The sequence below is a fragment of the Pagrus major genome, chromosome 4 (assembly GCF_040436345.1).
Source record: "Pagrus major chromosome 4, Pma_NU_1.0".
NCBI lineage: Eukaryota > Metazoa > Chordata > Actinopteri > Spariformes > Sparidae > Pagrus > Pagrus major.
In genome coordinates this window covers 25570256-25584261 of record NC_133218.1, presented here as the reverse complement: position 1 = coordinate 25584261, position 14006 = coordinate 25570256, and positions in this window count along the sequence as shown.

The following is a 14006-nucleotide window of genomic DNA, read 5'->3' as shown; positions in this document are numbered from 1 at the left end:
GTCAATCGGTCCAAAGACCTGGAAGCTATTGAAAAAATGGGCCACTTTTTTCTTTAAAATATTCACCAAAAATACAAATTTCACCGGAATCCGATGGGGACTACTGTGTCTCGTTCAGCCAGTATAGGAGCACATTTGGGAGCGATTTCGAGTCAATCGGTCCAAAGACCTGAAAGCTATTGAAAAAATGGGCCACTTTTTTCTTTAAAATATTCACCAAAAATACAAATTTCACCGGAATCCGATGGGGACTGCTGTGTCTCATTCAGCGAGTAGAGGACCACATTCGTGACGAATTTCGAGTCAATCGGTCAAAAGACGACCGTAACCCTAACCCTAGCTCCATAACCCTAACCCTAACCCTAATGCCAGCCTTAAGGCAGTCTCATGAAACATTGTCTCTTTTCACTAAAATATTCACCAAAAATACAAATTTCACCGGAATCCGATGGGGACTGCTGTGTCTCGTTCAGCCAGTATAGGAGCACATTTGGGAGCGATTTTGAGTCAATCGGTCCAAAGACCTGAAAGCTATTGAAAAAATGGGCCACTTTTTTCTTTAAAACATTCACCAAAAATACAAATTTCACCGGAATCCGATGGGGACTGCTGTGTCTCGTTCAGCCAGTATAGGAGCACATTTGGGAGCGATTTCGAGTCAATCGGTCCAAAGACCTGGAAGCTATTGAAAAAATGGGCCACTTTTTTCTCTAAAATATTCACCAAAAATACAAATTTCACCGGAATCCGATGGGGACTGCTGTGTCTCATTCAGCGAGTAGAGGACCACATTCGTGACGAATTTCGAGTCAATCGGTCAAAAGACGACCGTAACCCTAACCCTAGCTCCATAACCCTAACCCTAACCCTAACCCTAATGCCAGCCTTAAGGCAGTCTCATGAAACATTGTCTCTTTTCACTAAAATATTCACCAAAAATACAAATTTCACCGGAATCCGATGGGGACTGCTGTGTCTCGTTCAGCCAGTATAGGAGCACATTTGGGAGCGATTTTGAGTCAATCGGTCCAAAGACCTGGAAGCTATTGAAAAAATGGGCCACTTTTTTCTTTAAAATATTCACCAAAAATACAAATTTCACCGGAATCCGATGGGGACTGCTGTGTCTCGTTCAGCCAGTATCGGAGCACATTTGGGAGCGATTTCGAGTCAATCGGTCCAAAGACCTGGAAGCTATTGAAAAAATGGGCCACTTTTTTCTTTAAAATATTCACCAAAAATACAAATTTCACCAGAATCCGATGGGGACTGCTGTGTCTCGTTCAGCCAGTATAGGAGCACATTTGGGAGCGATTTCGAGTCAATCGGTCCAAAGACCTGGAAGCTATTGAAAAAATGGGCCACTTTTTTCTTTAAAATATTCACCAAAAATACAAATTTCACCGGAATCTGATGGGGACTGCTGTGTCTCATTCAGCGAGTAGAGGACCACATTCGTGACGAATTTCGAGTCAATCGGTCAAAAGACGACCGTAACCCTAACCCTAGCTCCATAACCCTAACCCTAACCCTAACCCTAATGCCAGCCTTAAGGCAGTCTCATGAAACATTGTCTCTTTTCACTAAAATATTCACCAAAAATACAAATTTCACCGGAATCCGATGGGGACTGCTGTGTCTCGTTCAGCCAGTATAGGAGCACATTTGGGAGCGATTTCGAGTCAATCGGTCCAAAGACCTGGAAGCTATTGAAAAAATGGGCCACTTTTTTCTCTAAAATATTCACCAAAAATACAAATTTCACCGGAATCCGATGGGGACTGCTGTGTCTCATTCAGCGAGTAGAGGACCACATTCGTGACGAATTTCGAGTCAATCGGTCAAAAGACGACCGTAACCCTAACCCTAGCTCCATAACCCTAACCCTAACCCTAACCCTAATGCCAGCCTTAAGGCAGTCTCATGAAACATTGTCTCTTTTCACTAAAATATTCACCAAAAATACAAATTTCACCGGAATCCGATGGGGACTGCTGTGTCTCGTTCAGCCAGTATAGGAGCACATTTGGGAGCGATTTTGAGTCAATCGGTCCAAAGACCTGGAAGCTATTGAAAAAATGGGCCACTTTTTTCTTTAAAATATTCACCAAAAATACAAATTTCACCGGAATCCGATGGGGACTGCTGTGTCTCGTTCAGCCAGTATAGGAGCACATCTGGGAGCGATTTCGAGTCAATCGGTCCAAAGACCTGGAAGCTATTGAAAAAATGGGCCACTTTTTTCTTTAAAATATTCACCAAAAATACAAATTTCACCGGAATCCGATGGGGACTACTGTGTCTCGTTCAGCCAGTATAGGAGCACATTTGGGAGCGATTTCGAGTCAATCGGTCCAAAGACCTGAAAGCTATTGAAAAAATGGGCCACTTTTTTCTTTAAAATATTCACCAAAAATACAAATTTCACCGGAATCCGATGGGGACTGCTGTGTCTCATTCAGCGAGTAGAGGACCACATTCGTGACGAATTTCGAGTCAATCGGTCAAAAGACGACCGTAACCCTAACCCTAGCTCCATAACCCTAACCCTAACCCTAATGCCAGCCTTAAGGCAGTCTCATGAAACATTGTCTCTTTTCACTAAAATATTCACCAAAAATACAAATTTCACCGGAATCCGATGGGGACTGCTGTGTCTCGTTCAGCCAGTATAGGAGCACATTTGGGAGCGATTTTGAGTCAATCGGTCCAAAGACCTGAAAGCTATTGAAAAAATGGGCCACTTTTTTCTTTAAAACATTCACCAAAAATACAAATTTCACCGGAATCCGATGGGGACTGCTGTGTCTCGTTCAGCCAGTATAGGAGCACATTTGGGAGCGATTTCGAGTCAATCGGTCCAAAGACCTGGAAGCTATTGAAAAAATGGGCCACTTTTTTCTCTAAAATATTCACCAAAAATACAAATTTCACCGGAATCCGATGGGGACTGCTGTGTCTCATTCAGCGAGTAGAGGACCACATTCGTGACGAATTTCGAGTCAATCGGTCAAAAGACGACCGTAACCCTAACCCTAGCTCCATAACCCTAACCCTAACCCTAACCCTAATGCCAGCCTTAAGGCAGTCTCATGAAACATTGTCTCTTTTCACTAAAATATTCACCAAAAATACAAATTTCACCGGAATCCGATGGGGACTGCTGTGTCTCGTTCAGCCAGTATAGGAGCACATTTGGGAGCGATTTTGAGTCAATCGGTCCAAAGACCTGGAAGCTATTGAAAAAATGGGCCACTTTTTTCTTTAAAATATTCACCAAAAATACAAATTTCACCGGAATCCGATGGGGACTGCTGTGTCTCGTTCAGCCAGTATCGGAGCACATTTGGGAGCGATTTCGAGTCAATCGGTCCAAAGACCTGGAAGCTATTGAAAAAATGGGCCACTTTTTTCTTTAAAATATTCACCAAAAATACAAATTTCACCGGAATCCGATGGGGACTACTGTGTCTCGTTCAGCCAGTATAGGAGCACATTTGGGAGCAATTTCGAGTCAATCGGTCCAAAGACCTGGAAGCTATTGAAAAAATGGGCCACTTTTTTCTTTAAAATATTCACCAAAAATACAAATTTCACCGGAATCCGATGGGGACTGCTGTGTCTCATTCAGCGAGTAGAGGACCACATTCGTGACGAATTTCGAGTCAATCGGTCAAAAGACGACCGTAACCCTAACCCTAGCTCCATAACCCTAACCCTAACCCTAATGCCAGCCTTAAGGCAGTCTCATGAAACATTGTCTCTTTTCACTAAAATATTCACCAAAAATACAAATTTCACCGGAATCCGATGGGGACTGCTGTGTCTCGTTCAGCCAGTATAGGAGCACATTTGGGAGCGATTTCGAGTCAATCGGTCCAAAGACCTGGAAGCTATTGAAAAAATGGGCCACTTTTTTCTTTAAAATATTCACCAAAAATACAAATTTCACCGGAATCCGATGGGGACTGCTGTGTCTCATTCAGCGAGTAGAGGACCACATTCGTGATGAATTTCGAGTCAATCGGTCAAAAGACGACCGTAACCCTAACCCTAGCTCCATAACCCTAACCCTAACCCTAACCCTAATGCCAGCCTTAAGGCAGTCTCATGAAACATTGTCTCTTTTCACTAAAATATTCACCAAAAATACAAATTTCACCGGAATCCGATGGGGACTGCTGTGTCTCGTTCAGCCAGTATAGGAGCACATTTGGGAGCGATTTCGAGTCAATCGGTCCAAAGACCTGGAAGCTATTGAAAAAATGGGCCACTTTTTTCTTTAAAATATTCACCAAAAATACAAATTTCACCGGAATCCGATGGGGACTACTGTGTCTCGTTCAGCCAGTATAGGAGCACATTTGGGAGCGATTTCGAGTCAATCGGTCCAAAGACCTGGAAGCTATTGAAAAAATGGGCCACTTTTTTCTTTAAAATATTCACCAAAAATACAAATTTCACCGGAATCCGATGGGGACTGCTGTGTCTCATTCAGCGAGTAGAGGACCACATTCGTGACGAATTTCGAGTCAATCGGTCAAAAGACGACCGTAACCCTAACCCTAGCTCCATAACCCTAACCCTAACCCTAATGCCAGCCTTAAGGCAGTCTCATGAAACATTGTCTCTTTTCACTAAAATATTCACCAAAAATACAAATTTCACCGGAATCCGATGGGGACTGCTGTGTCTCGTTCAGCCAGTATAGGAGCACATTTGGGAGCGATTTTGAGTCAATCGGTCCAAAGACCTGGAAGCTATTGAAAAAATGGGCCACTTTTTTCTTTAAAATATTCACCAAAAATACAAATTTCACCGGAATCCGATGGGGACTGCTGTGTCTCATTCATCGAGTAGAGGACCACATTCGTGACGAATTTCGAGTCAATCGGTCAAAAGACGACCGTAACCCTAACCCTAGCTCCATAACCCTAACCCTAACCCTAACCCTAATGCCAGCCTTAAGGCAGTCTCATGAAACATTGTCTCTTTTCACTAAAATATTCACCAAAAATACAAATTTCACCGGAATCCGATGGGGACTGCTGTGTCTCGTTCAGCCAGTATAGGAGCACATTTGGGAGCGATTTTGAGTCAATCGGTCCAAAGACCTGGAAGCTATTGAAAAAATGGGCCACTTTTTTCTTTAAAATATTCACCAAAAATACAAATTTCACCGGAATCCGATGGGGACTGCTGTGTCTCATTCAGCGAGTAGAGGACCACATTCGTGACGAATTTCGAGTCAATCGGTCAAAAGACGACCGTAACCCTAACCCTAGCTCCATAACCCTAACCCTAACCCTAACCCTAATGCCAGCCTTAAGGCAGTCTCATGAAACATTGTCTCTTTTCACTAAAATATTCACCAAAAATACAAATTTCACCGGAATCCGATGGGGACTGCTGTGTCTCATTCAGCGAGTAGAGGACCACATTCGTGACGAATTTCGAGTCAATCGGTCAAAAGACGACCGTAACCCTAACCCTAGCTCCATAACCCTAACCCTAACCCTAACCCTAATGCCAGCCTTAAGGCAGTCTCATGAAACATTGTCTCTTTTCACTAAAATATTCACCAAAAATACAAATTTCACCGGAATCCGATGGGGACTGCTGTGTCTCGTTCAGCCAGTATAGGAGCACATTTGGGAGCGATTTCGAGTCAATCGGTCCAAAGACCTGGAAGCTATTGAAAAAATGGGCCACTTTTTTCTTTAAAATATTCACCAAAAATACAAATTTCACCGGAATCCGATGGGGACTGCTGTGTCTCATTCATCGAGTAGAGGACCACATTCGTGACGAATTTCGAGTCAATCGGTCAAAAGACGACCGTAACCCTAACCCTAGCTCCATAACCCTAACCCTAACCCTAACCCTAATGCCAGCCTTAAGGCAGTCTCATGAAACATTGTCTCTTTTCACTAAAATATTCACCAAAAATACAAATTTCACCGGAATTCGATGGGGACTGCTGTGTCTCATTCAGCGAGTAGAGGACCACATTCGTGACGAATTTCGAGTCAATCGGTCAAAAGACGACCGTAACCCTAACCCTAGCTCCATAACCCTAACCCTAACCCTAACCCTAATGCCAGCCTTAAGGCAGTCTCATGAAACATTGTCTCTTTTCACTAAAATATTCACCAAAAATACAAATTTCACCGGAATCCGATGGGGACTGCTGTGTCTCGTTCAGCCAGTATAGGAGCACATTTGGGAGTGATTTCGAGTCAATCGGTCCAAAGACCTGGAAGCTATTGAAAAAATGGGCCACATTTTTCTCTAAAATATTCACCAAAAATACAAATTTCACCGGAATCCGATGGGGACTGCTGTGTCTCGTTCAGCCAGTATAGGAGCACATTTGGGAGCGATTTCGAGTCAATCGGTCCAAAGACCTGGAAGCTATTGAAAAAATGGGCCACTTTTTTCTCTAAAATATTCACCAAAAATACAAATTTCACCGGAATCCGATGGGGACTGCTGTGTCTCATTCAGCGAGTAGAGGACCACATTCGTGACGAATTTCGAGTCAATCGGTCAAAAGACGACCGTAACCCTAACCCTAGCTCCATAACCCTAACCCTAACCCTAACCCTAATGCCAGCCTTAAGGCAGTCTCATGAAACATTGTCTCTTTTCACTAAAATATTCACCAAAAATACAAATTTCACCGGAATCCGATGGGGACTGCTGTGTCTCGTTCAGCCAGTATAGGAGCACATTTGGGAGCGATTTCGAGTCAATCGGTCCAAAGACCTGGAAGCTATTGAAAAAATGGGCCACTTTTTTCTTTAAAATATTCACCAAAAATACAAATTTCACCGGAATCCGATGGGGACTACTGTGTCTCGTTCAGCCAGTATAGGAGCACATTTCGGAGCGATTTCGAGTCAATCGGTCCAAAGACCTGGAAGCTATTGAAAAAATGGGCCACTTTTTTCTTTAAAATATTCACCAAAAATACAAATTTCACCGGAATCCGATGGGGACTACTGTGTCTCGTTCAGCCAGTATAGGAGCACATTTGGGAGCGATTTCGAGTCAATCGGTCCAAAGACCTGGAAGCTATTGAAAAAATGGGCCACTTTTTTCTTTAAAATATTCACCAAAAATACAAATTTCACCGGAATCCGATGGGGACTGCTGTGTCTCATTCAGCGAGTAGAGGACCACATTCGTGACGAATTTCGAGTCAATCGGTCAAAAGACGACCGTAACCCTAACCCTAGCTCCATAACCCTAACCCTAACCCTAATGCCAGCCTTAAGGCAGTCTCATGAAACATTGTCTCTTTTCACTAAAATATTCACCAAAAATACAAATTTCACCGGAATCCGATGGGGACTGCTGTGTCTCGTTCAGCCAGTATAGGAGCACATTTGGGAGCGATTTTGAGTCAATCGGTCCAAAGACCTGGAAGCTATTGAAAAAATGGGCCACTTTTTTCTTTAAAATATTCACCAAAAATACAAATTTCACCGGAATCCGATGGGGACTGCTGTGTCTCATTCAGCGAGTAGAGGACCACATTCGTGACGAATTTCGAGTCAATCGGTCAAAAGACGACCGTAACCCTAACCCTAGCTCCATAACCCTAACCCTAACCCTAACCCTAATGCCAGCCTTAAGGCAGTCTCATGAAACATTGTCTCTTTTCACTAAAATATTCACCAAAAATACAAATTTCACCGGAATCCGATGGGGACTGCTGTGTCTCGTTCAGCCAGTATAGGAGCACATTTGGGAGCGATTTCGAGTCAATCGGTCCAAAGACCTGGAAGCTATTGAAAAAATGGGCCACTTTTTTCTTTAATATATTCACCAAAAATACAAATTTCACCGGAATCCGATGGGGACTGCTGTGTCTCGTTCAGCCAGTATAGGAGCACATTTGGGAGCGATTTCGAGTCAATCGGTCCAAAGACCTGGAAGCTATTGAAAAAATGGGCCACTTTTTTCATTAAAATATTCACCAAAAATACAAATTTCACCGGAATCCGATGGGGACTGCTGTGTCTCATTCAGCGAGTAGAGGACCACATTCGTGACGGATTTCGAGTCAATCGGTCCAAAGACCTGGAAGCTATTGAAAAAATGGGCCACTTTTTTCTTTAAAATATTCACCAAAAATACAAATTTCAACGGAATCCGATGGGGACTGCTGTGTCTCGTTCAGTCAGTATAGGAGCACATTTGGGAGCGATTTCGAGTCAATCGGTCCAAAGACCTGGAAGCTATTGAAAAAATGGGCCACTTTTTTCTTTAAAATATTCACCAAAAATACAAATTTCACCGGAATCCGATGGGGACTGCTGTGTCTCATTCAGCGAGTAGAGGACCACATTCGTGACGGATTTCGAGTCAATCGGTCCAAAGACCTGGAAGCTATTGAAAAAATGGGCCACTTTTTTCTTTAAAATATTCACCAAAAATACAAATTTCAACGGAATCCGATGGGGACTGCTGTGTCTCGTTCAGTCAGTATAGGAGCACATTTGGGAGCGATTTCGAGTCAATCGGTCCAAAGACCTGGAAGCTATTGAAAAAATGGGCCACTTTTTTCTTTAAAATATTCACCAAAAATACAAATTTCACCGGAATCCGATGGGGACTGCTGTGTCTCATTCAGCGAGTAGAGGACCACATTCGTGACGAATTTCGAGTCAATCGGTCAAAAGACGACCGTAACCCTAACCCTAGCTCCATAACCCTAACCCTAACCCTAACCCTAAGGCCAGCCTTAAGGCAGTCTCATGAAACATTGTCTCTTTTCACTAAAATATTCACCAAAAATACAAATTTCACCGGAATCCAATGGGGACTGCTGTGTCTCGTTCAGCCAGTATAGGAGCACATTTGGGAGCGATTTCGAGTCAATCGGTCCAAAGACATGGAAGCTATTGAAAAAATGGGCCACTTTTTTCTCTAAAATATTCACCAAAAATACAAATTTCACCGGAATCCGATGGGGACTGCTGTGTCTCGTTCAGTCAGTATAGGAGCACATTTGGGAGCGATTTCGAGTCAATCGGTCCAAAGACCTGGAAGCTATTGAAAAAATGGGCCACTTTTTTCTTTAAAATATTCACCAAAAATACAAATTTCACCGGAATCCGATGGGGACTGCTGTGTCTCATTCAGCGAGTAGAGGACCACATTCGTGACAAATTTCGAGTCAATCGGTCAAAAGACGACCGTAACCCTAACCCTAGCTCCATAACCCTAACCCTAACCCTAACCCTAATGCCAGCCTTAAGGCAGTCTCATGAAACATTGTCTCTTTTCACTAAAATATTCACCAAAAATACAAATTTCACCGGACTCCGATGGGGACTGCTGTGTCTCGTTCAGCCAGTATAGGAGCACATTTGGGAGCGATTTCGAGTCAATCGGTCCAAAGACATGGAAGCTATTGAAAAAATGGGCCACTTTTTTCTCTAAAATATTCACCAAAAATACAAATTTCACCGGAATCCGATGAGGCCTGCTGTGTCTCGTTCAGCCAGTATAGGAGCACATTTGGGAGCGATTTCGAGTCAATCGGTCCAAAGACCTGGAAGCTATTGAAAAAATGGGCCACTTTTTTCTTTAAAATATTCACCAAAAATACAAATTTCACCGGAATCCGATGGGGACTGCTGTGTCTCATTCAGCGAGTAGAGGACCACATTCGTGACGAATTTCGAGTCAATCGGTCAAAAGACGACCGTAACCCTAACCCTAGCTCCATAACCCTAACCCTAACCCTAATGCCAGCCTTAAGGCAGTCTCATGAAACATTGTCTCTTTTCACTAAAATATTCACCAAAAATACAAATTTCACCGGAATCCGATGGGGACTGCTGTGTCTCGTTCAGCCAGTATAGGAGCACATTTGGGAGCGATTTTGAGTCAATCGGTCCAAAGACCTGGAAGCTATTGAAAAAATGGGCCACTTTTTTCTTTAAAATATTCACCAAAAATACAAATTTCACCGGAATCCGATGGGGACTGCTGTGTCTCATTCAGCGAGTAGAGGACCACATTCGTGACGAATTTCGAGTCAATCGGTCAAAAGACGACCGTAACCCTAACCCTAGCTCCATAACCCTAACCCTAACCCTAACCCTAATGCCAGCCTTAAGGCAGTCTCATGAAACATTGTCTCTTTTCACTAAAATATTCACCAAAAATACAAATTTCACCGGAATCCGATGGGGACTGCTGTGTCTCGTTCAGCCAGTATAGGAGCACATTTGGGAGCGATTTCGAGTCAATCGGTCCAAAGACCTGGAAGCTATTGAAAAAATGGGCCACTTTTTTCTTTAATATATTCACCAAAAATACAAATTTCACCGGAATCCGATGGGGACTGCTGTGTCTCGTTCAGCCAGTATAGGAGCACATTTGGGAGCGATTTCGAGTCAATCGGTCCAAAGACCTGGAAGCTATTGAAAAAATGGGCCACTTTTTTCATTAAAATATTCACCAAAAATACAAATTTCACCGGAATCCGATGGGGACTGCTGTGTCTCATTCAGCGAGTAGAGGACCACATTCGTGACGGATTTCGAGTCAATCGGTCCAAAGACCTGGAAGCTATTGAAAAAATGGGCCACTTTTTTCTTTAAAATATTCACCAAAAATACAAATTTCAACGGAATCCGATGGGGACTGCTGTGTCTCGTTCAGTCAGTATAGGAGCACATTTGGGAGCGATTTCGAGTCAATCGGTCCAAAGACCTGGAAGCTATTGAAAAAATGGGCCACTTTTTTCTTTAAAATATTCACCAAAAATACAAATTTCACCGGAATCCGATGGGGACTGCTGTGTCTCATTCAGCGAGTAGAGGACCACATTCGTGACGAATTTCGAGTCAATCGGTCAAAAGACGACCGTAACCCTAACCCTAGCTCCATAACCCTAACCCTAACCCTAACCCTAAGGCCAGCCTTAAGGCAGTCTCATGAAACATTGTCTCTTTTCACTAAAATATTCACCAAAAATACAAATTTCACCGGAATCCAATGGGGACTGCTGTGTCTCGTTCAGCCAGTATAGGAGCACATTTGGGAGCGATTTCGAGTCAATCGGTCCAAAGACATGGAAGCTATTGAAAAAATGGGCCACTTTTTTCTCTAAAATATTCACCAAAAATACAAATTTCACCGGAATCCGATGGGGACTGCTGTGTCTCGTTCAGTCAGTATAGGAGCACATTTGGGAGCGATTTCGAGTCAATCGGTCCAAAGACCTGGAAGCTATTGAAAAAATGGGCCACTTTTTTCTTTAAAATATTCACCAAAAATACAAATTTCACCGGAATCCGATGGGGACTGCTGTGTCTCATTCAGCGAGTAGAGGACCACATTCGTGACAAATTTCGAGTCAATCGGTCAAAAGACGACCGTAACCCTAACCCTAGCTCCATAACCCTAACCCTAACCCTAACCCTAATGCCAGCCTTAAGGCAGTCTCATGAAACATTGTCTCTTTTCACTAAAATATTCACCAAAAATACAAATTTCACCGGACTCCGATGGGGACTGCTGTGTCTCGTTCAGCCAGTATAGGAGCACATTTGGGAGCGATTTCGAGTCAATCGGTCCAAAGACATGGAAGCTATTGAAAAAATGGGCCACTTTTTTCTCTAAAATATTCACCAAAAATACAAATTTCACCGGAATCCGATGAGGCCTGCTGTGTCTCGTTCAGCCAGTATAGGAGCACATTTGGGAGCGATTTCGAGTCAATCGGTCCAAAGACCTGGAAGCTATTGAAAAAATGGGCCACTTTTTTCTTTAAAATATTCACCAAAAATACAAATTTCACCGGAATCCGATGGGGACTGCTGTGTCTCATTCAGCGAGTAGAGGACCACATTCGTGACGAATTTCGAGTCAATCGGTCAAAAGACGACCGTAACCCTAACCCTAGCTCCATAACCCTAACCCTAACCCTAATGCCAGCCTTAAGGCAGTCTCATGAAACATTGTCTCTTTTCACTAAAATATTCACCAAAAATACAAATTTCACCGGAATCCGATGGGGACTGCTGTGTCTCGTTCAGCCAGTATAGGAGCACATTTGGGAGCGATTTCGAGTCAATCGGTCCAAAGACCTGGAAGCTATTGAAAAAATGGGCCACTTTTTTCTTTAAAATATTCACCAAAAATACAAATTTCACCGGAATCCGATGGGGACTGCTGTGTCTCATTCAGCGAGTAGAGGACCACATTCGTGACGAATTTCGAGTCAATCGGTCAAAAGACGACCGTAACCCTAACCCTAGCTCCATAACCCTAACCCTAACCCTAATGCCAGCCTTAAGGCAGTCTCATGAAACATTGTCTCTTTTCACTAAAATATTCACCAAAAATACAAATTCCACCGGAATCCGATGGGGACTGCTGTGTCTCGTTCAGCCAGTATAGGAGCACATTTGGGAGCGATTTCGAGTCAATCGGTCCAAAGACCTGGAAGCTATTGAAAAAATGGGCCACTTTTTTCTTTAAAATATTCACCAAAAATACAAATTTCACCGGAATCCGATGGGGACTGCTGTGTCTCATTCAGCGAGTAGAGGACCACATTCGTGACGAATTTCGAGTCAATCGGTCAAAAGACGGCCGTAACCCTAACCCTAGCCCCATAACCCTAACCCTAACTCCAGCCTTAAGCCAGTCTCATGAAACATTGTCCCTTTTCACTAAAATATTCACCAAAAATACAAATTCCACCGGAATCTGATGGGGACTGCTGTGTCTCGTTCAGCCAGTATAGGAGCACATTTGGGAGTGATTTCGAGTCAATCGGTCCAAAGACCTGGAAGCTATTGAAAAAATGGGCCACTTTTTTCTTTAAAATATTCACCAAAAATACAAATTCCACCGGTTTCTGTGGAGGAAAAACAAACACTGTCCCCAGTGACTGTCATAAGAGACACACAATTAGAATAGGATCCAAAAATATCACTGATAGTTGCACAAATTTTCTAGGGCAAACATGAATAAAATGTTGGTCTAAATGACTCTAAGACAAGACAGTAGAGACGATGATGATGGAATAAAAGACGAATAATCAGCATTGTGGAATCTTTTGAGTCATTTGCAAAAGAAATTATCTCTGAGGGGTTTCAGATGGATGTACTGTGACATCCGTACAGCCTGCTTTTTATCTGTCTGTCATATATAAGTGAAGGTACACAGTGCAGTATTGTTTTGTCCTTGTCTTTTAAATTCGTGATCATATCATTCATTCAACTGTGTCTATCTTTGTAGACCGTGTGTGTGTGCATGCATGTGCGTGTGCGTGTGTGCGTGCGTGCAGCTGTACAGAGGGTAAATAACAGAGGGAATCTCATCTGTCCGCTTCTCCCTCTTGTCTCATTGCTCTCACTGAGTGGGACTGATGTGTGTGAAGGAATCAGAGCGGATATAACTCTTGTTTTTCTTTTCGTTGTTGTCAGCAGTTAGCAGCTTGAACTACAGCGCAGAGTATCACTGTGTGTCCTTGTGCTTTTCTCTGTGTGTATGTGTGTGTGTATAGTATGCCCACACATCTGTTTTTGTGTATGAGTGCAGCGATGATGTGTGTGTGAAGGGGTGTGCTTTAAAGATAGTGAGTTTAATTAAAGATGAAAGAGCTGATTATTAATTGATGGAAGGTAGACTGTTCCATAATGCTGAAATATGGGGGTGTGTTGCCTCTCTTTTCCTAAAGAAAGAAATAGAAATGTTTTATTAAACTTTGACAGCATCTTTTAAAAAGAAATATGAGTAATGAATGTTAAATAATCAATTGAATCCACAATAAAGATATGTTGGCATATTATAATCACTCCTGTATTGGAGATTTGTTTTGTCAGCTCAGGTGAGGATCCTAACATGAGCAGTTTTTGTTTAGAAAGAGACACGTTTCAATTATTTAAAAGTGCAAACTGCCATGTTGTATTTTCTCATGTTGTGTTAAGGCAGATTTTTCTACATGTAAAAGAGCAAAACTTCTGCTGCAT